Genomic DNA, 17084 nt, shown 5'->3' with positions numbered 1-17084 from the left:
CCGTGGAGTGGACTAACAGCAATGATGATTGGTACCTGCCAGCTACAGGCTGGACTGTGGTTGTAGGCCATCACGACGAGGCACCCAGTGGGATTGTAATTTGGCTGGCCTGTGGCCAGGGTAGATTCATCGTGGATTCATCATGGGCCATGGAAGAGGAGACCAGAAAAAGGCTACCCAGAGTGAGCGTCACCAAGTGTTCAGTGTCTTCAGAGGGAGATGAAGCTGTACATATTTTGTGTAGTAATAATTCCTGTGTGTGACTTTTTATTTATATATGGTGGTGGAAATTATATATAAAGGAAAGTGTTAATCTTGTATGTTTAATGTACCTTCCTTGTTGATTTTACTTGCATTACGAGGCTCAGTCCTTGAAAGCCTCTACTAACTTGGGGCCGAATACTCAAACTCTAATACCATCAGAGAAGAACCCGGTTGCGTCCCAGTAGGGCCGTAACAGTGTACATATATATATATGAACTAAAAATGAGTAAAAGCGGCTTCACATGTTTTGAAATAAGACCTTCTGCAGTTACCTTCATTTTAAGGTCTTCATCCCTAATGCGGTTCGATCCCACCAATGAGTGCATAGCTTATAGCGAAGTGTTGTACATGAGGTTCCTAGGAGGTTCACACATTAGTGAAATCTCTTAATCTCTCTCTCGCAATACCTCAACTGTACTCTGTTACATTACAGGCGATGCTCGGATACCTTTGCTCGTATTTTTCGATCATTGCTCATATTTTTCTGTTATTCAATTCACAAACTCTATTTATCCAAACCTGACCTAACCTATTATATAACAAACAAAAAAATACTTTTCTACTTACCCACTGTTGTTGTTTTAGAGACATCACAAAAAGCTGCCTAGTATAGGGATAGAGTATTGTTAGCCATTAGCAAATAGGTGTTAAGGCACCACAGCAACCTGACTTATCAAACTGGGCGTGACGTCACCAGACGGCCAATGAGGCGTTGGCGTCCTACTTGCATATGTACTGTATTTGCTGTTATTATTCAAAATGGCTATACTATCCATCCCCACCTAACCAACTTCATCAGAGCTGTAAGAATGTGCATTCTATATTTTATATACACCTGTAATCATTCATTATGTGGTAATAAGTTGAAAACTAAAATAGATGCCCAAATGTCGTACCGCAATTTGAGCAGAGTCGTATGTCTGGCAACACAGCTGGTAAGCTGGCCTGGTTGCCATTCCCCAGTCAATGGGTCAGTTCAACTCCAGGCCTCTCAGCCTTCACAAGAAGCCAGCATTGCTCCTGCACATTTCACCAAACCTCTGGATTATACAACAACAATTGATACTTGTCCTTTCTGCAACAAGCCAATGCAGGAGAAATTGCATTTGTGCCGTGTGAAGTGTAAAAATGCCATATATCTTATATGGCAAACTCTCGTCGAGAGTGTGTGTTATGCTGCCCCAATTGTAATGATATACCTCCCAGGAATTATGACAAGATCTGCACCATCTGCTCTAACGTGTTCTGTGCTATCTGTGAGTATTTATAATAATTAGCTGTAAAATTTAATCACTGCAATAGCAAGGATTGCATTTTCTTTCATTTGAATTATAGAATATTTTTATTAAATTAACAACAGTAGTAATTTTCTTTCGCCAATTGAATTGTGTGTGAAAAATTACTTTAATCTGCAGGTGGCCTCCCTGAAGTATGCTCATTTTGTATGTATTTGGAGGGGGAGGACAACAACACGCAGTCTTCTAGCAATTCCGATTGAAAGGTATATAAGCTTCGCAACCTTAAAGCATTCAATATAAAAGTGAGTCTCATTTTTGTACCATTATTCTCCATTATTTTTCCAGTTTCGGTATAATATTACATCAACATTAGCTATTAAAAGTACCATTAAATTGTATATTTTTTTAGGCTCAGCAGTTAGTGGAGGAGGAGGAAGAGAAGGAGGAATATCCTCGTGGAGGAGGAAGAGGTGATGAAGAGCCTAGCCCTAGCCAAGCTCATATGCCTCCATTTAAAGATAGGAACAGTCCAAATTGTAAGTAACATCCTCAATATTTATTAGTAGATTTCTATAACGACATTATTTAAAAAAAACTTCCTATATTTAGTTTAATTTAATGAAATCATTATTCTTGTTACTGATAGGTTCGCAACTAGATGACGAAGACTCCCTGCATTTGGTTTTGGAAGCAGATTGAGATGTGAAAGCCAGCCAACCTATTGCTAATTCGCCACCACCTCAGCAGCAGCAGGTAGATTTTATACTTCCTCCTCAGCCAGCAGTTCTAGAAGTGATCAATAATTTCAATGGGGGTTACATACGCCATTCATATAGCATCCCAAATTATGCCTAAGGAGATCCTGCCCATTATTTGACTATATATCACGATTATTTTATGCGAGAATTAGAATCCTTGTTCGATGCCGTTCACCCCAATTTCCCGCCTGCCCTATTAATTTACCCAGATTTTTCGTTCAATTTACAAGGGCTTAATCAAGAAAATGAACCTGATTTTGAGGGAGAGTTGCCCATAAGAGCTAAGCAACGAACTGTAACTAGGCATGAGACAAGTGTTGTCGTAGATCAATGGATCGCTGAACTGGATAATAAGCTAGAAGAGTTCCTTGCCAGGACAGAAGGTTCGAGTCTAGCTATTCAAAGCATTTCTGGTTTTTATATTAATTCCATAGCAGTTCAACATCCTATCTGTCTAGGAGATTGTGCCGTATCCAGATAAATTGCGTGGTTCATAACATGTTTTCAACCCTAAAGGGGAACAAAATGCTTGTTTGATCCAATGTTTAGCAGCATATATATGTCTAGCGCAGGGGATAGGCATCCGTAACATTGTCACGCATTCTAAGTCTGTCAGGTGGTGTCTTAGATTTGTTCGCTGGAGTGAGGATATTGAAATACCCATAACGTATGATAACATCAATAAAGTTGAAAGTATAAATAAATTAAGTATATTTATCTATATACTCACTTGTGAAGATAATAGGTACTACATTAGCATAGCTAGGAAAGGGAGGGAGCATTCTGCTCGTAAAGTACCTTTGCTCATGTTGAAGGATCAGCATCTCGTGCTCATTTAAGATTTCAATCAATATGTTCGCATCATGCACAGTCATATAAGCAAAATATCCAATAATCATATATTTTGCCATTCGTGCTTGATTCATTTGTCACCTGATGCGATGCGTGATCACGAAGATGCAGGGGAAGTGAAACAGATATTGAAATTTTACCCTGAAGGTCATAAAATCAAGTTAAAAAATTATGGCCGTGCCTATGGACCTTCACATACTGCAAATTATGATTTCGATTGCTTGTTGGACCCCTTCAATCCCCAAGATTGAAATGATTGAAAACCTTCACAAAGCTGTGGCATATGCTTTTATCATCATTAACAGGGAATTGGAGGTGGTAGAGAAATTGACTTATATGAGGGATGAACTCGTAAATCATTTCATAGATACTTTAGAGAAGTCATGGAAGATAATTATATCTACCATGCCCAAATACAAAATATATATGCCACTTGCACAATGGTGAGCTCACAGACGTCAGACCACATGTGATATGTGCCATACGCCATTCAAATCAGCTAAAGACAAGCACCATCACCATGATCATGCTATTGAATTTAATAATTATATAGCGTCCTATTTCCATAGGTGCAACATGTTGTGCAGACATTCTTATAAATATTTGTATACATTCTCACACAATGCCGCTTATGACCTCGGGGTAATTTTAAATGAATTGTCTAACCTCCCTAACCATAAAATTTATACTGCCTCCAAAGTAGGATTTAAGTTCATGAAAGTAGATATCGGTAAACTTTGGTTTATGGACAGTCTGGCTTTACTGAATGGTGGGCTGGATAAACTAGCCAAGGAATACATCAAGGGTGGCTAACTACCACTAACACCTCAGTTATGCTAGATGACGTCCCTGTAGCTGCCCACTATTTACTAAATACAGGCAAACAGGTATTCTGTTGACTACATTTCATCTTTGGAGAAATTAGATGAAGCGGATTTTCCTCCTCCCGAAGCCTTCTACAAAAGTTTAAAGCACGAGGCAATAAGTGAGAATGATTATAAACAGGCTAAAGAAGTCTTTAGATTAGCGGAATGCAAGACCATTGGGGATTACTTGAAGGTCTGTTTGAAAGTGGATACTGGACTATTGTGTGATGTGTTTATTGTATGGAATAAGACCATGCTTGAGCTTTACATGTCAGACATTACTCACTATGTCTCTTTATCTAGATTATGTATTTCTGATCCCCATTTGTACGATGCATTGCGTAGAAATTTAAGAGGTGGATTTACCTATGTTGTACGACAGCATACTAGTGTAGAAAATGAGCATACAGGTGCTGATCCTTCCAGCGATGATAAATATATTTTATATTTGGATTTTGATGGGTTATTCGCCACCTGTATGACTGACAGAACTGCTACCTCAAGACGGGATCCGTAAATTATCTGCAGCTGAATGCAATGATTGGCTTCAACAAGGATTGAGAAATATTGCAAGTGACGGGGATAAGGGTTATTGGGTCATGTGTGATACTAAGCATGTCACACCTGAGGTGGCTCGATACACTGATGATTTACCCTTAACCCTGTCACACGCTAATATTTCTACTGATCTTCTGTCTGATTACAGCAAACACATTTTAAATACGGAAGATCGCAAACTCCCCAAGAAACACAATAATAATTGCCTCTCATCTCCCCCAAAAAGATTACTTGGTCAGTTTGAATTTATTGCAGATGCTAATGAAATTGGGATTGGAAGTTGCTAAGGTAAATGCAGTTTATGAATTCCGACAAAGCAAGTACCTTAAGGAATTTGTCGAAACAAATGCTCATGAACGTTCAAATACACCTTGCGCCATTAAATCTAAAGCTTTCAAGCTGTTCTCGAACACAATTTAAGGCAAGAGTTTAACAAATGTGAGTAAATATTGTGATCAGCATTATTTAGTCACGTCACGAGCCAATTTCCAAAAGCTTGCACGTAATCCGATCTTCAAACGGTGTATTTTGTTAAGTGAAGACAGGGTCATTTGCATTGTCAAAACACCATCTCTTAATACACCAACCTATCTGGGGTTCCATATCCTGCAAATAGTTGAAAAGATACTGTATGATTTTTGGTACAATACCGTCAAAGTTCATTATCGAGACAAAGCTAGATTGCTATATACGGACACAGATTCGTATTTGATTGAATTGACCTATCAAATGCTTTTGAGGAATTGAGTAAACTGCCTTTATCTCGACATATGGATTTCAGCAATTTCTCTCCTGAAAATCCCTATTTTGATGAATCTCGCAAAGGTCAACTGGGTTTGCTAAAATCGGAAATTGGAGCCAAAATCATTAAGGAGCTTTTTGCATTAAAACCAAAAATGTACTCGATTCTCACTCAAGATCAGGTTCAGATCTGTCGTTGCAAAGGAATTCCCACTTATCATCAGTCTAAACTTACTCATTCGGCTTTCCAAAATGCATTAGAGTATTGGGCAGCAGTTCCGGTCTAGATCTATTAGGAATGTTAAAGGACGTATGTGTACCTGTCTTACTACAAAACGTGGATTGTCCGCCTTTGACGATAAACGGTATGTACTGAGCCCGACACAATCCCTGGCATTTGTACACCCCTATATCCCTCAAGCAGAAATTCATGAAGAGAATGAGGAGGAGGAGGAACCTGCACTCTGCAAGTCCTGTAAGACGTGGATTCCATACCATATTCAATATGTGGGGAAAACGCGATGCATTGGTGAACAAGACGTATCCTCGCAATTAGTGTCTGAATAAATTGGTATTGGAAAATTGTAACCCTTCTAACCTATCTTCGTGTGTTGAAAATTTGTATCCCCCCCTTTACGTATCATTGATGTTTGAACAAAATGCGACCCCTGACTTATTATTTATGTTTTGAAAATGCAGCCCTCCTAACCTATGTTTGAAAAATGTTCTGTTCTATGCAATAAAAATTGTGAAATGTATACTTCAATGTTTTCATAAAACCTTAAAATGCTTTATATGTATGTTTATATGTAATAAAAATTATGAAATGTATACTTTGATGTTTCTATAAAACCTCCCCATTCATGTGATATCATGATGTCCTTGTCATACTTATCCCAGTATGAACCTAACACAAGTCATAGATTGTTCACATATAACTGAAGAACAACTCGATATTTTCAATGAACCTAGTAGAATAATCATTGCAGGATTTTCCATTGCTTGAAAATTTTATTTGTGCACTAAACTTGTACAAAAACACCATCAGAAATTTTCCAGTATTATTATATGCGGTGGCAGTTATTGAGTATTGCTAGACGATCCAGTAATTAACAAGAAAATAATAGCTCATCCTGAAATTATTAACTCTTTAGATGAACGTACAGAGGACTCATGTATTTTAATTATTATTGATGACTTGTTCATCGAATCTGCCAATTCAAAAATTGTGTCCGATATCACACACAGAGATCACACTAACGTGATGCATCAAATGAACAAATCCACAAGGGCCGTGACGAGGATTCGAACCTGCGTCCGAGAGCATCCCAGACACTGCCTCAATCGACTGAGCTACGACAGCTACGACTTTTAACCCTGTCGTAGCTCAGTCGATTAAAGCAGTGTCTGGGATGCTCCCGGACGCAGGTTCGAATCCTCGTCACGGCCCTTGTGGATTTGTTCATTTGATGCATCACGTTAGTGTGATCTCTGTGTGTGATGATGTAAGGGCGAAGAGGGAGAACGGCCTATTGACATAGCTCGGGTGCAGGGGGGGGGGGGTTGTGTAAAAGCCTGGTTTGTGCCTCAGAGAGGCTACGGGATCCAGTAAGTTCAGTAGAACTTCGGTTTCAACCCTCTTAACCCTGTCGTAGCTCAGTCGATTAAGGCAGTGTCTGGGATGCTCCCGGACGCAGGTTCTAATCCTCGTCACGGCCCTTGTGGATTTGTTCATTTGTGTCCGATATATTCACTAAAGGCAGACATCTCGCTAGTTCGTGTATATTAATTACCCAAAAAATATTTTTGTCTGGGAAATATGCTAGAAGTATAAGTTTAAACGCCTCCCATTTCAATTAGTGAAATCTAGAGATTTAGCTCAAATTGGGACTTTAGGGCAGCAGTTATTTGGTAAATAAGAATCTAAAAAACTTTTGGATATCTAGAAGAAAGCCATCAGTAAACCTTATGGGTATTTATTGGTGGATTTAGCAGAAAAAAAACCGAACGTATTACCTTCCGTAGCAATAGTGTAGGTGAGCAACCATACGAAATTGTATTCCAATGGTGAACGTACTAGATGAAAACACCACAGCAACCACGAGGGGAGGTTAGGAAGGTTGGTGTATTGGTTGTATAAAACAGCTAAATCCATACAACCCAATATCACTTTATTAAAAGATGGAGAACGTACTAGATAAAATATATTATAACCCAGCATCCTCAGGGGGGTTAGGGGAGGTCTATAGATTCTATACAGCAGCAAAAAACTTTAAGCAAGATATTACTTTATCAGATGTCAAAGAATACTTGAAATCGTCTAAAGCTTAAACTTTACACGCAATAAAACCTCGCAAATTTAAGCGACAAAAGGTACTGAGTCTTAAATCCCGTATATATCTAGCCTGTGATTTAGCAGAAATGAGATTATTAGCTAAACACAATGATGATATCAAATATATACTCGTCTGTGTCGATATTTTTTCACTGTATGATCAAGTCGCACCTTTGAAGCGCAAAGATTGACAGAGTGTGAGTAAAGCTCTGAAAAAACTCTTGGAATCCTCATAATCCCAAGGAATACGTAAAATTAATACAGATCAAGGGGTGAATTTTATAATTCTCATATGAACCAAATGTTAAAAATATTAAAAACTAAAAATATTAAACTGTGTAGCGTACTTTCTCAAGAAACAAAAGTCGCCATAGCCGAACGCTTAATATGTACCATGAAAACTAAGATTTATAAATATATGACTGCGCACAATACCTCGAGATATCTGCCCATATTGCCTGATATCATAAAGGCTTATAACACATCACCTCACCGAGGGTTAGGTGGTCGGGCTCCAGTTGACGTTCATGCTTTATCTGGTCCACAAGATATAAAGAAACAGTTCAATCTCATGTATAAAAGTAAGAACAAACCAAAAGCAGGTCTGAGTTCTCAGCTAGCGGTGGGGGGACACAGTCTTTCACATTACCCTCTCAAACCGGATTTCGACATTCAAGAAAGGATTTGCTAGACAAAAGACGGAAGAATTTTTCAGAATTATTCGTATCCATAAAAGCCAGCCAATCCCATTATAGTTTTTAGAAGATTTGAATAATAAGCCTATTGACGGTGGAATTTATAAGGAAGTATTAACCCTAACCCATTTACCACCCGCATTTGATATTGAGGAGCTGCGCAAACGAACTTTGGCAAATAATAAATTACAGTATAGAGTAAGGTACAAAGGTTACGACTCTTCATTTCATCAGTGAATTGATGCCGATGATTTGTTGAAGATATGAAGAAGCCATTAGTATACACGTACAGAGAGTTGGTGACCTTGCTGAGCAAACTTAATTCCTCAGCCAGGAAAAAATTGATTGCCCAGTTAAAAAAAAAAAAATATTCATTGCTTGTCAGAGATTTAAAAAAAAAATCTGAAAAAATAGGCTTCCAGTTAAAAAGAAAGTTATGGTTAAATTGAAGAAATACAAAGATACATTGCATTCACTGGCTTGCAAGAAACCCTAATTTCGAACGAAAAACGCATTTTATTGACTCGCAAAGGAAGCAGTATCCACGGTATATTATTACCCATAGCGGCTAGTCTAATTACCAGGCTATTTAATAAATAAAATGAAATAATATTATCTAGTACCTCGTAAATCCGTCGATGAGGGACCTGCTAAAGTCACAGTAGTGAAAAAAGCACTAGCTCCATCACAGATCTTAGCTCAAACACCTGTCCCTCCAGCATCAACTCCATTAGCAGTAGCAGCAGCGTCAGTACGAGCTAATCCTACAATACTACATTTGGTTTATTAAAAATTGAAAGCTAAGGATCATGATTATGCTAGTTCACTGTTGAATTATTTTGATGAAAGCAAAATGGTGCAATGGGACGTCAATAGGAATATGCAAATGCCAGTGACTGGATTAAACATGAATGATGGTATTTTAACTAAAATGACGATTCACCGATCGGTATTCCCACGAGAAAAATTACCGCTGGTTAAATTATTCATCTCTTTAACCTTAACTCCACACTAAATGGAGAATCTCGAATGGAGAATGGAAATCAGAATCTCGTGGACAAATATTTAATGATGAGGCACCGCTAAGAAGAAAACGGGTGTATGCTACTACTACAACTGCTGCAGAAACTAAACGCCCTTAAGTCGGCGGAGGAGGAGCAGCAGCATGGCTAGCCTATTAAAGGTGAGCGTATAAATAGATGTGCTGTTTTTGTTTTTAGTTTATTCATTTACGGTCCAGCAATGGATTCTCACGTTATCTACACAACTGGTGTTTCTAATACAGATTTATTTCCTAATAATGAACCTAGTGCTTTTGAAAACAGATTACATAATCAACTTGTGCTAGATTCTAAACGTTCCTACGAGATGTGTCTCCTGAATATATTATTGCCTTCTGCCTATTGCATAATAAGATCAGATGATCTGGAGAGCTATATCCGTGTAAGAATTATGTACCTAGATGCTAAAGGGATAACTTACAAACATTCTAAATTATTTCTATCGAAAACTAATATTTCAGCTGGCAGTATAAAGGAAATTATAGATGCCATCAATAACGAAATTACCCATATATTTCCACTGAATGATTTGAGTTTTGAGTTTAATGTCTATAAGACTCATTTCCCGAGATATGCTGATGCATATAATAAATATGGTTCGATTTCTAATAGGGTAAAGTTCAATACCGCGACCAGCGATGAGAATGTATTGTATTTATGACGATAATCGAGCAGTATGCAGGATTTCCCTATCTTTTGGGGCGGGGCGAGTATTGGCAAGGTTTTGGGAACTGATCAGCATAAAAATTATGATATATACGTACACAAGAACTATTTGGAAGAAACTCCCATATCTGACACGTGTGCCTACCCTCCACAACCCAGGGTGCATGATGGATTATTTTTGTAATTATTGTGATAAAATTGAACCCATGATGTATGGAAATTTATTAGTGAATAAATTGGACGTAGTGTCTTTGCAGGGTCGTGAAAGCAACAAATGGGAAATTATATAAACCATTAAATACAAATGTACTGGATAGTATAAGTATTGCAGTAACTGACCCTAATGGGTCCCCCTATGTTTTTTTGATGAACGAGGAAACACAACAGCTGTTTTACATATACGACCCCGAATTGGGTCTATATAATAAGGATATTACAGTTCCAAGCCTCATTACCCATCTGCAAGCTACAAAATGCGCGTCAATTTCATCCTTCCGTCTGTAGACGAAATATTATTCTTAATTAGTCCACCTGCCTTATATGAAGGAGATGGGCTGAGTGATATTAGAATATTTAATGGGAGTCATATAAGAGGAGGTGGTATATTCAGTTTCCTCACTGGTTTAGCCCGCAAAGCAGCGCCATTTTTAATGAGAACCCTTGCTCCATCAAGTTCAAGTATGTTTATTGAGACGAGAAAGAAATGCATCTCAATGGGATAGAGTAGCTTAAGCTATTTCTACCCCCCCCCCCATGCCCCCTTGCTCCAGCCGTCTTAAGTGTGGGTTACAATGTATTGCAAGACTTGCAAACAGGTGAACTTTCCTTTAAAAAGTCAATTAAGAAGCATGGGATCGAATCATTGAAGGGAGTAGGGCGTCAGATTTTAGGTGGTGGTAAAAGGCGGAAAAAGTCTAAGAGAAAGGCTAAGGCCACCAAATTAGCGCTTATTCGTAGTTTCATCAAAAAGAAGAAGAAAAAGAGATATTATGACGTGTTTGCTTAAATGCAATTCATAGCAGTCAACATGAATACTACTACTACTACTACACTAGGAGCGGGTCTACAATCCCTTTTGGAAAGTTACACAGTGGCTGTAACAGATGGATTTCCCAAACTTAATTCTGCACGTATGATCGAGTCCACTATAGCTAGCAGGAAAAATATAAATATTTTACCTGTTAATTTGGGGATTAATAAATTTAAAGACTCGCATATCGAATTCAGAATTCCTGGCATTCCTGGTCATTTCCTGGATATGTCATCCCTAGCCCTAGAAGTGGGAATAGAATGAACAGAAGCCGACGACGCAATAGACTCGGGTAAAAAAGGGACTGTAGCCAATGAATTATCACAAACACTTTTTAAAACAGTAGTGGTGTATTTTAACGAACAAGGCATTGTGTTGTGGGGACCCTCTCAACCTCGTGGCCCCAACCCAGGGAACCAGGGGTATTCTCTTGCACCATCGGTCTGTGTCAGGTTCGGTTAAAGGCAGTGTGTCCTGTGGAGGCAGGAATGTACTAGATGATCCTTAAGTGACTTTCCTCGTCTCCAGGCCAGCATTGGAGGCGTTTGGGCAAACCTAGGCCAGGAAGGGTGGTCCCCATAGGTGTTTCTCAGCCAGTTCCAGATGTCAGTCAGGGCATTATGGAGAGGGCTTGCTAGGCCGTTAAAATACAGCGATGGGAGGATCCATCTCGGCTGAAGGTCTGGAGTGGGGGCCTGTATGAGGAGCTCTGACCTCGTCTTCAGGTCTAGTTTGTTTTTAGCCGTTGCTATTACTCGTTCTGGGTATCCTCTGGCTGAGAACATGTCCCAGAGGTCTAGAAGTTGAGTAGCAAGTGTGTCTTCAAGGCTGTTTATCCTCTTCAAACGTAGACCTAAGGAGTAGGGTAGGGAGTTCTTCAAGGAGGAGGGGTGACTGGAGTCGTATCGTAGATACGTGTGCAGGTTCGTGGGCTTGTAGTAGGCCTTCGTGTGAAGGAGCCTGTCCTCACTGCCAATGAACACTGTCGTATCCAGGAAGTTTATCTCTGTTTTACTCTGCTCCAAGCATTGTGTTGTGGGGGTTCTACGCCTGGACAAATACAGCCCACGAAAATCTGAAGTTCACCTTGGAGCAACAAATTCACCAACGAGCAATCTCTCGCTGGGGTAACGAAAACGGACCGGGCCCTATAGGGACCTCTTAATCCCCTCGAACGAAAATTTCAGAGAGTAGAAGCAATCGCTCTCCTGGGGTAACGAAAATACATTGGGCGAGAGAAGAACCGCCGAATCTCAACCGGGTAACGAAAATACATGGGGCCAGAACGGATCACTCGAAAAAACATAAGGTATTCGTTTTGGTCTCGTTACCACCACTCAGCTGCAAGCCTCACAGTACAGTGGCTGCCTCACAGTACAGTGACTGCCTTATAGAAAAGTGGCTTACAAATAGTAAACCGGTTACTTCTAGTACAGCGGCTGCCTCATAGTATAATTGCTGCCTCATATTACAGTTATTGCATCATTGTTCCGTGGCTGCATCATAGTACAATAACTGCCTCTTAGTATAGTGATTGCTTCATTGTACAGTACTGGCCTCATAGTACATTGGGTTCCTGACAGTACAGTGGGTGCCTCATAGTACAGTTTCTGCCTCATAGTACAGTAACTGCCTCATATTAATATTCCTGACTCATTGTTCAGTGAGTGCATCATAGTTGAGTAAGGGAATTTTAGTACAGTGATTGCCTCATAGTATAATGGTTGCCTCATATTATAGTGGGTGGCTTATAGTACAGTGGGTGCCTCATAGTACAGTGGGTGCCTCATAGTACAGGGGCTGCCTCATAGTTCAGTGACTGCCTCATAGTACAGTGGCTGCCGCATAGTAAAGTGGCTGCTACATAGCACAGCGGCTGCCTGCCTCATAGTGCAGTGGCTGCCTCATAGTGCAATGGCTGCCTCATAGTTCAGTGGATGCCTCATAGTACAGTTGCAGCCTCATAGTACAGTTTCTGCCTCATAGTACAGTAACTGCCTCATATTAATATTCCTGACTCCTTGTTCAGTGGGTGCATCATAGTTGAGTACGGGAATCTTAGTACAGTGATTGCCTCATAGTATAATGGTTGCCTCATATTACAGTGGGTGGCTTATAGTACAGTGGGTGCCTCATATTTCAGTGGGTGCCTCATAGTACAGAGGCTGCCTCATAGTACAGTAGCTGCCTCATAGTTGAGTGGGTGCCTCATAGTACAGCGGCTGCCTCACTGTACAATGGCGGCCTCATAGTAGAGACGTTTCCTCATAGGACATTGACTTCCTCATAGTACAGTGAATGCCTTGAAATACTGTTACTGCTTCATAGTACAGTGGTTATCTTGAGGTTATATTGAGATGATTTCGGAGCTTTAGTGTACCCGCGGCCCGGTCCTCGACCAGGCCTCCACCCCCAGGAAGCAGACCGTGACAGCTGACTAAGACCCAGGTACCTATTTTACTGCTAGGTAACAGGGGCATAGGGTGAAAGAAACTCTGCCCATTGTTTCTCGCTGGCGCCCGGGATCGAACCTGGGACCACAGGATCACAAGTTCAGCGTTCTGTCCGCTCGGCCGACCGGCTTCCCTAGTTGGTTGACCGGCCGGTTCCCTTGATTGTCTCATAGTGGAGTGGGTGCCTCATAGTACAGCGATTCCCTCACAGTACAGTGGCTGCCTCATAGAACAGTGACTGCCTTGTAATCAAGTGACTGCCTCATAGTACAGTGACAGCCTCATAGTACAGTGGCTGCCTCATATTAAAGTTTCTGACTCATTGTTCAGTAGCTGCATCATTGTAGAGTAAGTGCCTCATAGTACAGTGGGTGCCTCATAATACAGTGGCTGCCTCATAGTACAGTATATGCCTCATAGTTCAGTGGCTGCCTCATAGTACAGTGGCTGTCTCATAGTACAGTGGCTGCCTCATAGTGGAGTTGCTACTTCATAGTACAGTGGGTGCCTCATAGTACAGCGCTTGCCTCACAGTTCAGTGGCTGCCTCATAGAACAGTGACTGCCTTGTAATCAAGTGACTGCCTCATTGTACAGTGGCTGCCTCATATTAAAGTTTCTGACTCATTGTTCAGTAGCTGCATCATTGTAGAGTAAGTGCCTCATAATACAGTGGGTGCCTTATAGTACAGTGGCTGCCTCATAGTACAGTTGCTGCCTCATAGTACAGTGGGTTGCTCATCGTTCAATGGTTGCCTCATAGAACAGTTGTGGCCTCATAGTATAACTTCTGCCTCATAGTCCAGTGGCTGTATCATAGTAGAGTAAGTAAGTAAGTGCCTCATAGTACAGTGGGTGCCTCATAATACTGTGGCTACCTGCCTCATAGTGCAGCGGCTGCCTGCCTCATAGTACAGTGGCTGCCTCACAGTTCAGTGCCTGCTTCATAGAGCAGTGGCTGCGACATAGTACAGAGGCTGCCTCATAGAACAAAGGCTGCCTCATAGCATTGTGACTGCCTCATAGTACAGAGGCTGCCTCATAGTACAGAGACTACCTCATAGCACAGTGGATGCCTCATAGGACAGTTGCTGCCTCATAGTTGAGTGGGTGCCTCACAGTACAGAGGCTGCCTAATAGTCGAGTGGTTTCCTCATGGTACAGTAACTGCCCCATTGTAGAGTGAATACTTTGAAATAGAGTGACTCCCTCATAGTACTGTGGCTGACTCATCTTCTTATCTTGAGGTTATCTTGAGATGATTTCGGGGCTTTAGTGTCCCCGCGGCCCGGTCCTCGACCAGGCCTCCACCCCCAGGAAGCAGCCCCTGACAGCTGACTAACACCCAGGTACCTATTTACTGCTAGGTAACAGGGGCATAGGGTGAAAGAAACTCTGCCCATTGTTTCTCTCCGGCGCCCGGGATCGAACCCGGGACCGCAGGATCACAGTCCAGCGTGCTGTCCGCTCGGCCGACCGGCTCCCTGAGCTTGTAGCGGCTCATAGCCGCTACAAGGCTCATAGTAGAGTGGTTGCCACATAGTATAGTTGTTGCCCCTTAGTACAGGTTCTGCCTTATTGTACAATGGAGGGCTTACTGTTCATTGGCTGCCGAATAATACAGTTGTTGCCTCATAGTACAGTAGGTGCCTCATAGTACAGTGGGTGCATCATAGTACAGTTGGTGCCTTATAGTAAAGTGGTTCCCTCATAGTACAGCGGCAGCTTGCCTCATTGTACAATGGCAGCCTCATAGTGCAGTAGCTGTCTCATAGTACAGTGACTGCCTCAAACTACAGAGGAAGCCTTGTAATACAGTGACTGCATCATAGTATAGTGATTCCTCGTAGTACATTGGCTGCCTCATAGCACAGTGGCTACCTCATAGTTCCTTGGCTGCCTCATAGCACAGTGGCTACCTCATAGTACCTTGGCTGCCTCATAGTACAGTGGCTGCCTCATAGTGCAGTAGCTGCCTCATTGTACAATGGATGTTTCATAGCAGAGCGGCTGCCCTATAGTACACTGGAGGCCTCATAGTTTGTGGCTGCCTCATAATTCAATTGCTGCCTCATTATACAATTGATGCCTTATTGTTCAGGGGCTGACTCACATTACAGTGTCTGCCTCTTAGTACAGTGACTCCTTTATATTTCATTGGCTGCCTCATAGTACAGTGGCTGCCTCATAATACAGTGGGTTGCTCATAGTTCGGCGGTTGCCTCACAGTTCAGTGCCTGCTTCATAGTGCAGTGACTGCGACATAGTGCAGTGGCTGCTTCATAGTACAGTCACTACCTCATAGTACAGTTGATGCCTCATAGATCAGTTGCTGCCTTATAGTTGAGTGGTTTCCTCATGTACAGTGACTGCCTCATTGAAGAGTGAATGCCTTGAAATAGAGTGACTGCCTCATAGTACAGCGGCTGCCTCATATTATTGTTGCTGCCTCATGGTACAGTGACTGCCTCATAGTGGAGCGGCTGCTTCATAGTACAGAGGGTGCTTCTTAGTACAGTGGTTGCCTCATAGTTCAGTGGATACCTTGTAATCAAGTGACTGCCTCATAAAACAGTTGCTGTCTCATAGTACATTGAATGCCTCATAGTACAGTGCCTACCTCATAGTTCAGTGACTGCCTCTTGGTACAGACGCTGCATCATAGTTCAGTGGCTGCCTCATAGTTACGTGACTCCTTCATAGTACAAGTGCTGCTTCATAGTATAGATACAGCCTTATAGTACAAAGGCTGCCTCATAGTACAGTGGCTGCCTCATAGTACAGAGGCTGCCTCATAGTACAGTGGCTGCCTCGTAGTACAGAGGCTGCCTCATAGTACAGAGGCTACCTAATAGTTGAGTGGCTTCCTCAAAGTACACTGGGTGCTTCATAGTACATGGCAGCTTCCAACTACAACGGCTGCCTCATAGCACATTGGTTGTTTCATTGAAGAGCGGCTGCCTCATAGTATAGAGGCTGCCTTATTGTACAGCGATTGTCTGCCTCATTGTACAGAGGCTGCCTCATAGTACAGAGGAAGCCTTGTAATTCAGTAACTGCCTCATAGTACAGTTGCTGCCTCATAGTACAGTGGCTGCCTTACAGTACAGTTGCTACGTCATAATACAGTTGCTGCCTCATAGTACAGTGGCTGCCTCACAGTACAATGGATGCCTCATAGTACAGTGGCTGCCTCTTAGTACAGTGGTTATTTCATAGTTCATTGACTGCCTCATAGTACAGTGGCTGCCTCGTAGTACAGTGACTGTCGCATAGTTCAGTTGCTACCTCAAAATAGAGTGGATGCCTTGTAATACAGTTACTGCCTCATAGTACTGAGGCTGCCTCATAGTACTGAGGCTGCCTCATAGTACATATACTGCCTCATAGTACTGAGGCTGCTTCATATTACAGTGGCTGCCTCATAGTAAAGCGGCTGCCTTGTCATACAGTAACTCCATAATAGTACTAATAGTACAGTGGCTGCCTCATAATTCGGTTGCTGCCTCATAGTTTAGTGGCTACCTCATGGTTCATTGGCGTCCTCATAGCACAGTTACTGCCGCAT

At 41.6% G+C, this 17084-nt stretch overlaps 1 long non-coding RNA gene across 1 annotated transcript; it reads left to right on the top strand.

Moving 5' to 3' along the window:
- The first annotated feature begins 1244 nt into the window (after window positions 1-1244).
- Window positions 1245-2183, top strand: LOC138359776 (uncharacterized). The gene is made up of 4 exons (XR_011226069.1): window positions 1245-1520; window positions 1680-1804; window positions 1912-2038; window positions 2149-2183. It is a non-coding gene; the product is annotated as an uncharacterized lncRNA (long non-coding RNA).
- The last annotated feature ends 14901 nt before the right edge of the window (window positions 2184-17084 follow it).

The sequence above is a fragment of the Procambarus clarkii genome, chromosome 93 (genome assembly GCF_040958095.1).
Source record: "Procambarus clarkii isolate CNS0578487 chromosome 93, FALCON_Pclarkii_2.0, whole genome shotgun sequence".
Taxonomy (NCBI): Eukaryota; Metazoa; Arthropoda; class Malacostraca; order Decapoda; family Cambaridae; genus Procambarus; species Procambarus clarkii.
This window is presented reverse-complemented; position numbering and strand designations above follow the sequence as displayed.